This window comes from Sturnira hondurensis, unplaced genomic scaffold, assembly GCF_014824575.4.
Source record: "Sturnira hondurensis isolate 20B ecotype Veracruz unplaced genomic scaffold, ASM1482457v3 Scaffold0012488, whole genome shotgun sequence".
In the NCBI taxonomy this organism is placed as follows: Eukaryota; Metazoa; Chordata; class Mammalia; order Chiroptera; family Phyllostomidae; genus Sturnira; species Sturnira hondurensis.
The window spans coordinates 1,336,363-1,350,844 of NW_028085119.1; the positions used below are offsets into that span (position 1 = coordinate 1,336,363).

Consider the following 14,482-nt stretch of genomic DNA (forward strand, 5'->3'; position numbering starts at 1 on the left):
CTTCTGTTTCTCTGAAGGACATAGGGAGAAGCCACTCTCTCGGGACGCGTGCCTCCCTGGACTCCACCACGATCCGGTGTGACACAACACACGTTTTCCTGAACCACCACTTGGGGGCTGAGAACAGCGCACCCCAGATCCTGAAGGAGAGCACTGCTGCGAGAGGATGGCCACTCTGAAACCCACAAGAGCACATTCCAGGAGGATGGAGATCCGTCTGTGCAGCCGGCTTAAGAGAAGATAAGGATATGGGGACCTTCTGGGCATGGTTTTGGCTTGTAGCCTGGGGAGGAGCAAGGAAGTGCCGGGTCCCACGGGAGAGCAAGGCTCTGAGCAGGATGCTCTCAGCCCCTCTGAGATAGGTGCCTATAAATAAAAACCTGTTTCCTTAAACACTTATCATTGGGTCACATGTTAAGGTGCAACATGGCAGAACCCTGGTTCGCTCAGTTACATAAACAATTTAAAAAATAAATCTGACCATCCCATCTAAAACATCAACCCAATCCCACCCTGAATGTCTGATATTATCCTGCTCTACCTTTTCTTTTCTGCGTGACACACCGATCCTGGCGTGACTGCAGTTTATGTGTTTATTAACTAACTGTCTGACGACCAGAATACAAGCTTTGAGGGAGCTTTTTTGTCTGTTTCTTTTTTCTTCTTTATTCATGTATCTCAAGCATATAGAATAGTGTCTAGCACACAGTAGGCGCTCAGTATATGCTCTGAATGAGTCACTAAAACTAACAGACATTTCTGGATATCATTTGGTACCTGACCTAAATGTCCCTGGGTTTTGTTGCTGTTGTGGCATTTACTTCATATTCATTATTGTTTTAAATAGATATGATCAAAAATTCATTTGAAAAGCAATAATCAATCCAGATAACTAATTGTAATTAAACAGAAAATCTTTACTGATCAGCTACTGTATGCAGAGTATGATAGGAGGTACTGTGGGAGATTTAAAAAAAGAAGAAAAAAGATTTGGCTCTTGTTTGTCAGGAGTTTACAGTTGTTATGTGGGTAGTTAGGACCAACCCTTGTCCCACTGGGCAAAAAAAAATGAGCTGGGTAAGACCAACTTTAAAAGCACAGATAAGAAGAGACTAATGGGGCCTGGCATTTATTAACAAAACCAATACAAAGAAAGTAAAAAGATCGGAAAAGTATTCTAGAGATAGAGGTGGAATGGGGCGACATTACAAGGTTGAACCAGGCGCACCCGCGAGCCACACTGTTGAAGGGGAATGGGCACTGGTTCCACAGGGCCGAGCTGCCTGGATATTGGCCCTGAGTGTGGCTCCCCAAGTTCACAGGGGGATGCTCCTTGGAAGAGATGAAAATGGAAGCTGAGGCTGGAAGGATGGGTAGCAGGGGGAGATGGGTCTCGGGGGGCAACCCTCACCTCCTGAGCGCCTTCTTCCATTTAAGTTCTCTCCTCCATCACACACTGGGCCTGAGGCAGAAGCCAGAAACTTGCTTCCCAGCCTCCCTGGTAGCTAGGAAGCAGGAATGGACTTTGTCTCTGCTAATCTGATGCCTTCACGCTAGATTCTGATTTGAAAGACAGCAACATAAAGAAGCAGTTGCTTTTTCTGACAAAGGGACCATGGAGGCATCTGGTTGGGGACAGCAGTGCAAGCTGCCCTGTCTCAGTGTAGGAGGGTGGGAGGGTGTCCCTGGCTCAGTCTCACCATATGGCCTACGCATCATTCTGGCTGGGAGCCTCATCCTCCCGGAAGTTCGATGAGCTCTCTACAGGCTTTAATAAACATTTTTCCTAGTTAAACTAGCTAGAGTGGGAAGTCATGTTGCACTCTCAGGCTCTGTACTGTCCTGGCAGGGCACTACATGGCTGAGGATCTTTCCTTGAAATTGTACCCATCTGGTTCTGCCTCCAACTGCTGGCTCTCCTCTCCAGTATCCATGATAGTTAACTGTTTGAGTCCACATCACTGGGCCTCAGGTGCCCAGATATTTGGCCAAACATTACCCTGGGTGTTTCTGTTGGGTGTTTTTGGATGAGACTCACATATAAATCGGCAGATTGAGTAAAGCAGGTTGCTGGTGGGCCTCATCCAGTCAGTTGAATAGAATAAAAAGGCTGACCTTTCTCTGAGTAAGCGGATTCCTCCTGCCTGACAGCCTTTGAACTGGGGCCTTGGTGCTTCCTGCTTAGAGACTTGAACTGAAATTCCGGCTCTTCCTGGGTCTCAGGCCTGCTAGCATTTGGTCTGGAACTCCACCATCAGCTCTCCCGCGTCTCCGGCCTGCTGACTCACCCTGCAGCTCTTGGTACTTCTCAGCCTTCATAATTGCATGAGCCAGTTCCTAATAATATATCGCTACATATAAACATATCCATCTGATTGGTTCTGTTTCTTTCGGAATGATGACTAACACAGCACCCATCCCGGGTTCCGATTCTGCCCTCCAACATGGACGGACCACGAGCACGTGCTCAGTTCTCTTCTTCTTACACACTCCTTCTCGGCACATTATTTCATACTCAGGACTTCAGTCACCACCTCTAGAGCATTCTAAAATTCTCATCAGCCAGCTGGAGAATCAAGAAGGAAGAAACGAGCACTCAGGAATTCTTCCTCCTCCGTGATTCAGAGCTCCTTGGCATTTGGCAAATACGCAGCGTTTGGCTCTGTGGGCACAAACTAGTCCGTTCTAAGAACTACACAGAACATCTGCTTTGCGGGTAGAAAACTAAACATTATCTTTGAGCCCAGCATTATCTTTTAGTCACTTCCTTTCTACCTGCCCCAGATTTAGAACTAAATGCAACAAGGCCTTGTCTAACTGTTCTCTTGGGAGAAGGCGGCTCTGTGTAGCAAGCGGAGTGGGAACAGTGGCACAGCCACGAGGAAGGAGCGGAGGTGCACAGCCCACAGGCACAGGGAGGACCCCCAGTCGGCATGGGACCAAACTGCCTGCAGACATGGCAGGCCCTGCGGAGAGCATGCTTTGTTTTTCCTTCTCCCCCCCTCCTCTTCCAGGAACATACACCTTGAGTTAGTTTCCTACAAATGGCAGAATGCACTTATCTTATAACTTCTCATCTAAGCTCCAAAACCAACATTCTCACCATCTCTGTTACAGTCATGTGCAAACTGGTTCTCCAGATCAGAGTCCTCTGTGGTCTGCACTGGGCACAGAGCTAGAACAGTGACTTTTCCCTGTGCTTTTCACAGTCTGCACTACCTATTTTTCGACAAACTCTGGCTTCATCTTGGAAGGCAATGTGAAGTCAGTAAACTCTCATTGTGGTTTTTGTTGTTGTTTTCTTTTGGGAAGTTTTGGCTCCCTCTGACCATGTTTCATTCCCTTTATAACTGCTCAAACTGGCCGGTGTCCTGGGATTTTAATTTTTTCTTTTCTCCTGGTTTTTAGAGCTGTCGGTTCCCATAGCAGCCCATCTAGCAGCCCACCCAGTTGGTTTCCACAGGATCCAGTAGGTTCTAAGCAGCCATGGGCCCTGCAGAAAGAAAGGCCATTGCCACCAGATCAAGCAAAAGCCCAAGTTGCTCAGAACCTCATGGCTGCCTGTCACCAGGGAAAATGTGGAAAAAGGGACTCACTCTACTTAGTCCCCAGCACTATGGTTAGCTATATTTAACCCACGTTCAGAGGAGTCACCATGGCTTTTGTCTCTTAAATAAAATTAAAAAATTACTTGCACATTTAGAACATTTTGCAAATGGGAGGTTATTTCTGAAATGTTACCAGACCTTTGTTCTAAGAGATTTTGCCTTGTTATCTGAGGTGGACATTTTACATTATCAGAATATTCACTGAACTTCCACAACTTTATATATCAATTCGATGCCCAATGAGTTCAGAAGCAGCTTTCTGTGCATTTACTTTATAAGAATGAAAGGTTTGCTTTACTTTGTAATCTGATGAAGTTAGCATGTGCTTCGTTCCACCAAAGCTTTCTCGTCATTTATTTTCTCTCGTCTTACATAGTGCATAGGCACCTTGTTAGGTGCCTATTTTATTTTCTTCCAAGCTTTAGTAAATCACGTCCTTAAAGCAAATTATGTATTTTTGTAAAAAGACCTATATAAAATACAGGGTGGGGCAACAGTAGGTTTACAGTTGTTCACATGGAAAGTAACACAATAATTAATAGTAATACTGTAAGAGTAAACTGTTTTGTGTACTCACAACTGTAAACCTACTTTTGCTCCACCCTGTATATATGATGCATATCATATATTATACATTATATAGTCTATTATATATCATTACAGTATGTATTAACATACTAATAACATATACATTATATGTAAATCTTATACATAGTATATAAGCATAATGTTTTCCATTACATATAATATATAATATAGTTTAATAAAAACCTGCTACTGTATCTTGGCTATTATAAATAACACCACAATTAACAAGTGGGTGCATGTATTCTTTGGAATTGGTGTTTTGGGTTTCTTCAGATACATACCCAAAAAGCAGAATCACTGAGTCACGAGGCCATTCTATTTTAAATTTTTTGAGGAACCTCCACACTGCTTTCCACAGTGGCTGTGCCAGTCTGCATTCCCACCAACGGTGCACGAGAGTGTCCTTTGTTCCCCAACCTTGCCAGCACTTATTTGTTGATTTATTAATGACAGCCATTCTGACCAGCATGAGGTGATATTTTATCGTGGTTTTAATTAGCATTTCTCTGATGATTAGTGACACTGACCATTTTTTCATATGTCTATTGGCCATCTGCATTTCCTCTTTGGAGAAGTGTCTATTCAGGTCCTTTTCCCATTTCTAAATTGGATTTTTTTTGGTATTGCATTCAGTAGATGAGTGGATAAAAAAGTGGTGGTGCATACATACAATGGAATATTACTTGGTCACAGAAAAGAATAAAATCTTACCATTTGTGTGAGTATGGATGGGCCTAGAGGGTATCATGCTAAGTGAAATAAGTTAGTCAGAGAAAGACAAATACCATGTGATTTCACTTATATGTAGAATCTAAAAAACGTAGAAAATGAACAAACAAAATTGAAACAGACTCATAGATACAGAGAACAGACTGATGGTTGGCAGAGGGCAGGGGTGATTGGTGACTGGGAAAAAAAGGTGAAGGGATTAAGAAGTACAAATTGATTCAGAGAGATGAAGTTCAGCATAGGAATACAGTCAGTCGTACTGTGAGAACTGTGTACAGTGCCAGGTGAGTACTGGAAATGTCAGGGGGAAAACTGTGTAAAGTATAAAATTGTCTAATCACTGTGCTGCATACCTGAAACTAGTACAAAATAATACTGAATGTAAAAAAAACACCCTACTAATCCTGAAAATCTCAGACCTCCTTGAACCTGGCTTCTAGCCCCACTAAAGCATCTGACAATCCTGTGTGTGTTTGATTCTAAAACTAACAGTTTGGATGTTCTTCTGCAAAGACCAAGACTTCAGTATTTTCACCAAGAAGAGAAGGGACAATGTAGACATACTTCTGAGGGACAAGCAGCCAGCACTAGTCCTCCCTGGTCCCGCAGGTCGTCCCCTGGGCTGCCTTTCTCTGCTCACACACCTCTGCTCTTGACCATACTGGGAGCTGTCCTGGATTCTCTCCGCTGATCGGAGGTCACAACACCAGACACAAACTCCCACCCCTGCGGGCTGCTCCTTGTCAATGGGGGCCCTAATTTTCAGTGGAGGATTTGAGTTCCATTTGAAGTTCTAAGCACTTGAAAAGCACATGGGAGACAAGTTTGGCGCTGCAGCCCCTGGGAAGTTAGAATCCATTCTGTGTCCTTTTGTGTTTACTGTGTCTGGTACCAGACTCCTCCTCTGGACCCCCTGAAAAGGTGGCTAGGTGGTCCACTCAGCAGTCACAGCTGCAGTTTGGAACAAGGAGGACCGTGCGGGGGCGCTCCTGCTGGTGGCCCCACCCTCTACAGGGCCTGTGCTTATCCCCCTCCACCTCCCTGGTCTGTCTGTCCCTCCCACACAAAAACCTCTGTCCTGGCAGGTATGCCAGACATCTCTGGGCCATCAATCAGCACATTATTACTGCCTCCCACAAGAAATTTGTACGAGGACTAAACTGATCATCCTTTCAACAATACTTTCTAACCAACATCACCAAGTTGCCAAGAATGCTGAAATGCACAGCCAACATCCAGAGGAGTACAGCAATTACAGAAGCTATGACATATACACACAAGAATGCATGATATGTACATGTATAGCATGTATGACACTTCCTATTTTTTTTTCAAGTGACAGGATGCCTTTTTCTCCTCACTTCAAACACTCTATAATAATAACAGAAAATGTAATACTCGACAACCTGTTTTTACTTTTTGGCTAAGGATCCTGTTAAGTCTATCCACCCATAAGATGAATGGCAGAGGTTGTTCTCTGTTATTGCACTTGGTACAAGACATGGCTTTCTGGTTTCCACGTGCAGGCTCTGCTATTAACCCATTTCCCACTTAGGAAAAAAAGCAAATGTTAATACCACTACTAAACACAGAATGCTACAAACAGAATGATGCTGTTTGTTTCCAAAGGCTATCAATATATCAGAGTGATGTGAAAATACTAATAAAAGTGACACATTTCATGGCAAACTTTGGGAGTAAGGCTAGTCATCTCAGGGTGAATGCAGCCACAAGCGCTCCTATGCCGCCGTGTGCCAGCCAGTACTCTCAGGGCAAATGGGAAATGGGTTAAGGCAACTATAAAGTGGCTACATTTTTGCAACTAACCAAGGGGTTATTTAGGTAAAGGTCCCAGGGTAATCTGAAAATTATTGGTGGATTTACTTGATTCAAACGTACAATTTACATTAGAATATAACCAGGTGTCATCAAACAAAATTAATGACAGAGTGCTCCTGTGATCTCGCCTAAAAATGCTATCTGACAGCAACCTGAAGGGGCGCTGCTCCAATCCTCTCCACGTTGGGGCAGCAGGAATTGCTCAGGTGTAGCTTCAAAATAAGGAGAACATGCCTCCCTATCTCGGGGGAAGCATCTCTAAAAAAATCAAACCTATTTAAGATAAAAGAATGCTTTAACCGTTGAAAAGAAATAACAGCCCTGGCTGGTGTGGCTCAGTGGATTGAGTGCCAGCCTGCGAACCAAGGGGTCGCTGGTTTGCTTCCCAGTCAGGGCACATGCCTGGGTTGCGGGCCAGGTCCCCAGTGTCGGGCACGTGACAGACAACCACACATCCATGTTTCTCTCCCTCTCTCCCTCCCTTCTCCTCTCTCTAAAGATAAATAAAATCTTTAAAAAAAGAAATAACAATAGAAGCAGGTATTGGACAGCAAACTGATGCCAAATATTGCTAAAAAAAGTTGTAGATCCAACTTTCAAGAACTTTTCCCTAAAAATCAATCAGTATGTATAAACCTAACAATGCCCTCAGTATAACAACTGTAATATGAAAATGTGAATACGGCGAACGTGTCTACGAGCTTCACACAACATCCTTCATGACGGAGCTCTGATGATGCACGCAGCACTGTGGTGACAAGAGGACCGACAAGTACAAGGAAGTCGCTGCGGCCACGTAAAAAGGGCTCTGCCCTGCTGGTGTTGTGGTCCATGGCACAAGGACCACTTTAGGAGAATCTGGGAGAACCCTGGCATCGTGAAGTTCATGAGTGATACTGAGTACATCTATAAAATTAACAGAGACCGCGCCAAGCTTTAAAGATGTTTTGGAAGATGCTATTGAAATGGTTGCCAAGGGAACCTGGTGGAGGAAAAATTCTTACTGTGTGTCCCCAGATCTCCTTGTAACAACAAAGATGCACTTTTAATAGTCCTTTGTCTAGGGCTAGAGCAAGAGTAAAATCACATGGCATGCACTTTGAATAAAGAAACCTTCAGATCAAGTGGGCCTTATCTCGAACATGCAAGGCTGATTCAATGTTTGAAAATCAATGAATGTAATCCATCACATCAACAGACTGAAAAAGAAAAATCACATGATCCTGTTAATAGATGCAAAAAGAAAAAAAAACACCATTTGACAAAATCCAGCACCTATTTAAAATAAAGCACTTAGTAACCTAGGAATAGAGGGGAAGTTTCTCAACTTGATAAAGACTATCTACAAAAGCAAAAACAAAAAACCTACAGCTAACATCATAATTAGTGATGAGAAACTCAAAGCTTTGACATTAAGCTTAGAAAAAAAAAGAAGGAAACCTTCAGATGTTTTGTTTTTAATTTTTTTTAAGAAAGTCATTTCTCTAGGAAGAGACCAGATAAAAAGTGCTAAGAGGGAGCTGGTGGGGACAAGGCTGACTCGTTGATAACTTTTAGAATTAAAGACAGGGGGCCGGCCGGGCCAGCTGCAGGAGCCTGCTGGGAGCTGTGAATGACTCGAGTGTGCCAGGCTCTCTGGCCCTCGAGGTTTTATGAAAGAAGATAAAGGTCCTTGAAGCAGCTGAAGTTTAGTCAATATGGTGATTAAATCACACATATGTGCTTATCCTTCCAAAGAAAGAGATATTTAACAAACTACAGTGAATCTATTATTAACATCTTCTTTCCTGTTCCAGAAGAAGCTTAAATATCCGAGGGCAGTTAGTTTATGATCTTCGACACGACACCCATGGCAATTGGAGGAGTGTGCACAGTGTTTCATGGCCAAAGAGCCTGGGGTTGGCTTCCAGGCTCCTCAGGTATTTGTTGTGCGACCTCAGACAAGTCCATCCGTCTCCTCACGCCTCCATTTCTTTGTCCACAAAGCAGGGATTCTAACTGTTTTTGAAAACACTGTAGCATTTGTTGGAGGATAGGCGATGGTATTCATAAGGGGTCTGCTGGCTGAACGTCTTCCCTGGTCTTGCCTCCTGGCCCTCACACCCTTAAACTGCCCTGGCGAAACAAAATCTCAAAGCCACCACCACCTTTGAATGAAAAAGCATCTCAATGAAAGAGAAACAAAACAGGAAAGATGGTGTGGTTTTCCGAGCATCAGGCTCTGACAACCTGTATCTGAATTTGATCTCCCTACTTTCTGCTGAATGCTCCTAGCTAGAATTTCTTATCTATAAAAATGGGGGAGACACCCCCCAAACATCTCAGAGGGCTATAATGAGGTGTTAGGTATAAGGTGTCCAGCACATAGCACAGCGCATGCTGAGGGTTTAATGGTTAGCCATTTTTATCATTAGCTTATTGTTTCCCAATATTTGACTCAAACGAGGACCACCCTGGGTCTCTAGAAAGTTTACAAAAGGCCTCCTGAAAACATTCACGGGGGGAGCAGACTACGCCTGACTACAGTTCACGGAAGATTCTCCTTTCTCTTCCACATCCACCACTGACACTTCCTGAGCACACGGGAAGCTGGGAGGAACAGCAGAAGCCATTGTCCGGAGAGAATTCTCTGGGGGTCTTTGTGTTTTTGCACATCTTGTGAACGAGGCACTGACTACCCTTTGGTGTGCAGTCTCCTCAGGGATGTTTACCTAGTGAGCATTCGTATACAACAGACAGTGCCTCCCTCTGAAGCAAAATAAAAGCTTGATCACAATTCCAATGTGTGTACGTCTGGGGCAGGGGGTCCACACCACCAAGAATTTGTGGGACACCAGCTGGATGCCCTACAATTCATCCCAATTCTGACTCCACCTGGAGGTGGTGTTGGATCCCACAGGGTAAGGACTTGGTCCTTCAAGACTGCTGCCCCCCAACTGCCTGCACTTCAAAGGCGAATCTCAAATTCAGGTTGTCACCTGTGCCTTTAACTGACTGGCCATAGATCAGCGGTTCTAACGACCCCCTCCTCGGGTTTGATTAACTTGCTGAAGCATCCCACAAACCTCAGGAAACATTCTACTTAGTAGATCACTGGTCGACTATGAAAGGATACAACCCAGAAACAGCCAGATGGAAGAGATGCGCACGGTGAGGCCTGGGGAAGGGTGTGGCACGGGGAAGAGCGTGGAGCGGGCACGCTTTCTTCAGGCACGCCACTCCTCCCAAGTCTTCACATGTTCACCAGCCCGGAAGTTCCCCCAATCCCCTTCTTTTGGGTTTTTTGTGGAGGCTTCATTACATAGGCACAATTGATTAGATCATTGACCGCTGGGCACTGACTCAACCTCCAGCCTCCCTCCCTTTCTCGGGGGTCTGGGGAGCGGCACGGCAAATCCCAACCCTCTACAGACATGGATAGTCTTTCTGCTGAGCAGTGCCCATCCTGAGGTGCGTTCCAAAGGTTATTTCATTGACATACCAAAAGACACCTTTATCACTCTCATCACTTTGGAGAATCCAAGGGTTTTAGGAGTTCTGTGCCAGAAACAGGGGCAAAGGCCAAATACATATTTCTTTTTATAAATCACAATATCATAGGTAGGCACGTCTACTGCCTATTATAAAAGATTTGGGTTCCCGAAGCTCAGGGTTTCTCTTCTGTAACACAACCCACTGCATGTGCAGGTACCGTCTGGCCCTCTTTGGGTTGCCCTGTGGGAAGCGGGGCTCAGGAAACTGGTACAAGAATGCTGACGCTCTGGCTTCAGCTGCTGACGCTCTGGCTTCAGCTACCGCTGCACCAAAGAGTCCCTTATCTCTGACCCAGAAGTATCCTGTCTTCTACCAGCATCCGCACCACTGTAGCAGGTTGACTTATTAGCTACGAGTAAGGCAGCAGCTCAAACCCTCCAGAGTACCTGACAGCCTCTAAAAAACCCCCAAGGAAATCCAAGAATTATGAAGACTCTCAGGCAGGAAAAAAGTGTCTCCAAGGGTCCGTGGAGAAGGGCCAGGAGCATCGGCGAATTCAAAAACGGAGACAAGACAGTCCCAGGTTTTAGGTAATGTCTTTTGGCTTATAAAAATTCTTTTTTTAAAAAGTCAGATTTTAGATTTTCAAATTCTTAAATGACCAAGGTTGCCCTTTTCTCTTGGCAAATTATAACCACTCGCCCTTCTTATACCACACCTACTCCCGCCTGCCAGCCACTCTATCAGTTCAACATGGTCATTCTGGAAGGTTCCGCATGCCCAGCCTTTCTCAGTGGGTGACAGAGGCAAACAGCAGAATCTGGGGGTTTTCCACTCCAAGCATTGGTGGGCGCTGATCATTTTTAGTTCCCTTTTACATCTTAAGAGTTGAAAAGCCATATTTTGATCATCACAAGCAATACCAAATGAATGGAATTAAGAATTATATGCCAAGCCCTGGCTGGTGTAGCTCAGTGGATTGAGCGCGGGCCTGCGAACCACATGATTGTGGTTCAATTCCCAGTCAGGGCACATGCCTGGGTTGCAGGCCAGTTCCTGGTTCCTGGCAGGGGACGCATGAGAGGCAACCATACATTGATATTTCTTTCTCTCTCTTTCTCTCTCTCTCTTCTTCCCTTCTCCTCTAAGATAAATAAATAAATAAATAAATAAAAGAATTATATGCCAATTAGATTGTTAGTTGCTATTCATTTAACAGTTGAAAATACCCATTTGTTTAGTGAAATATCATTTCTGCTTTTTAAATCTGTTTGAATAAACTCTGTATCAATGAGACTGTAAACTATGCTAATTTCCACACATCACAAAACCTTACAATGTCCTGATAAACACCAATGTTTATGAATCCAATGGATGGGGGTTTTTAAGAAATTTAAAACTTCTCACAATTCAAATCTCCTGCTTCATCTGAGGGTAAAAAACATCTGACTACTCTAAGCAACAAAGTACTGTTCCTTGTGGTTTTTTCCCATAGTGAACACCAATGTACAATATTTTCCAAACTGTTTAAATTTATAGAATTCTTAACTTGTGCCAAACAGATTGACATTCCACCTTCCAATCTTTACAGCCCATGCACTTGCATCAGCGTCAGCAAAGCGGTTTCATATTCCGCCTCTGCCTTGAGAAATGAGTTCCCCATTCCTCTTTACTGCCAACTCGGTTAATAATTCTGCAACATAAAATGGAGATTTTTCCAACTCGCGCTATAGAAGGCCGTGTTTTGTCTTACACTTAAAAGCCGATGCTATTTTTAGCTCTCCTTCACCAGGACATTATTAAATGTCACCTGTTAAATGGGTCACAGACGTATATCCAGCACTGAACAATCAATCATTCGGCCCAGACCAAGAGCTCCAGAGCTGTGAGAGTGGCAAGGCCACGCCCCAGAGAGAGCCCGCTGGCCGCAGGTGTCAGGACTGTAAGTGTGGGCAGGAAAGTCCACGTGTGAAGGACATTCAAGTGAAGTCCCAGGGTGGCCCCAGCTCGGACCAGCCTTCCTTGCTCACCAGCCAGGGAGAGAGCTGGTCCACGTGCATTCACGGCACTTCCTGGGGCTGAACGTGCACCTTCGCACTGGGAATGTGACCAGAAAGGACCTGGGAATGGGGGAGAAGTAGCAGGAAGCGCCAGGGGCGTCATCCCCACAAGGAAGAAACAGAGGGCTCCCGGCTGTGCTGTAATCTTGAATCCTTCACTTTACAGACCAAGGAACTCCAGGTTCTCACCCAACATCACACAGCTAGTTTGTAACTGAGACAGGGCTGGAAGGGCCGATAGGTACCCATATTTTGCCATGTATAATATGCAATTTTTTGCCCAAATGTTTGAGGAAAAAAATAAGGATATGAGTTATACATGGGTATAATGATTACATGCCACGGGTACATTAAGGCATAATGATACCGTGCATAATGCACACAAAAACGTCAGTGTGTATTATATGTGGGAGCACATTATACCTGGCAAAATACAGTACATTAGCCACGTCTTTTAATTCTGTATGTTTGATGCTTTGACATGTTGGGGCTTTGCTGACTCTGGAGGGACTGCCCTTCCCAGAACCAGCTAATTCCTAGTGACAGCAAACAACTGTCTTTGAGGGCCCACCTGGATCAGAGCCCACACCCCAGCAACCTGCCCTGTGAAGCTCTCACACTCAGGGTCACTGTCCCCCTGCCCTAGTCACCTCAGGGCCAGAGACCAGATCATAAGAGCCCCTGTGCCCCGGAGCCCACTGCAATTATCCAAAGCCAGTCCTAGCCCTACTTAGCCTGCTTACCCTGCCTTACCCACTCCTTCCCAAGGAAACCACAACAAAGGCTCTGGTCCATGTTTCCCTCGCTCCCTCTGCCTCCTAACTGGCGTGGTGCTTCCCCAAGTGGCCCCCCCATGGCATGCTATGACCTGTCTTCTTGGGAACTGAGAGTGTAACCAATTGTCTTTTCAATGACAGTTGTCTCCTGATTTGTTGTACCCGAATGTTTTAAAACAGATGACTCAAGGTTTTGCTGGCTGAGGGATAAGCCCTGAGCAGAGCATTGGTACAGAACTTGAGTTACACTTGCTCTGAGGGAGAACGTTCTAAAATTCTGGGCGGTGAGAATAAATGGTCCGTTCCACATCACAGAAGACACTTCAGCAGTGGGAGGAGATGGCTCATCAGAGAAGAACAAGAGGAACTCTGGTCAGGCCCGGTGCATCTGTACACTACTTTCCAAACTCTGTGACAGTCTTAAAGTGACCTAAGGTATCAGAGCAGTGAATGAGAAACTGTGGGCTTTCAACAGCAGAGGATCACTGAAGATTTCTGAGCAGGGGACTAAAGCAATTCATCTAATAATAACATGCAACAATGGACGGCTGCAGAGGAAGGCTGCAGGTGGAAGGAGTAGTGAGGAGATTGCAGTTCAGCACCGAAACTGCAGTGAGGGGCTTGCTGGTGCATATGTATGTGTATATGGCAGTGGGGACAGAAATAGGAGGAATGGTAAACTTGAACTTGAACTGACTGGTTCTCACCACAGGTGAGGAGAAGTGACCCAAGCAGAGGCTTAGTGGAACAGATAACATAATATCATGAGGGCAGGGCCTGATAGCACGGACAGAAACCTGCAGAGGGCCCACCCAGCAGTGTGCATTCCGTGTGTGTGTGTGTGTGTGTGTGTGTGTGTGTGTGTGTATGGAATGTATATCGTATATACATGATAGACACATCACAGGTGTCACTTTACTGTGTAACCAGACTGTACATTTCCTGCCAGGTCCAACCCCCACCATCACATTCAGAAGCACATTTATCCAAATCATTTGATTCAAAAATTATTTTAAGTTAGAGACTTGAGTTCAGGTGTTTCACACCAAGACTACAACAGATAGAATATTTTGGGTTCTCCTTTGAAAAGGTCATGTGAAAATATTATCAGCATGCAGAGAAAAAATGTTCAAACCATCCTTTCATCAACATCAGAAAATTTAGAGGAATTCATTCATTTAGCTTTTTAAGGAGGAGATGTTCTTTTAAAGCTGACTGTCAAGACTGTCTGATTTGGGGTGAAGACTCTCAAGACTGCCCCAGAAAATAGAAGTGAGGGCATGGGGAGAAAACTGCATCCTAAACACCGCAATCTGCACCTCGAGACCCAACAGTTACTTCCAGATTCCCATTCTTCTGCTCAATTAGGTCACAATCACCTTATCATTGGAACTAAATTTGGCAAACA

The 14,482-nt window shown here is 44.7% G+C and overlaps 1 protein-coding gene and 1 long non-coding RNA gene across 3 annotated transcripts in view; one reads left to right on the plus strand and one right to left on the minus strand.

Annotated features, from left to right (window-relative positions):
* Nucleotides 1-444, plus strand: part of LOC118997128 (uncharacterized) — a 29,271-nt gene extending 28,827 nt beyond the window's left edge. Inside the window, exon 4 of the long non-coding RNA XR_005068617.1 lies at nt 18-444. This is a non-coding gene — a long non-coding RNA (uncharacterized LOC118997128). The remainder of the gene's footprint in view (nt 1-17) is intronic.
* Nucleotides 1-14,482, minus strand: part of FAM171A1 (family with sequence similarity 171 member A1) — a 129,217-nt gene that overhangs the window by 59,634 nt on the left and 55,101 nt on the right. The window lies entirely within an intron of this gene.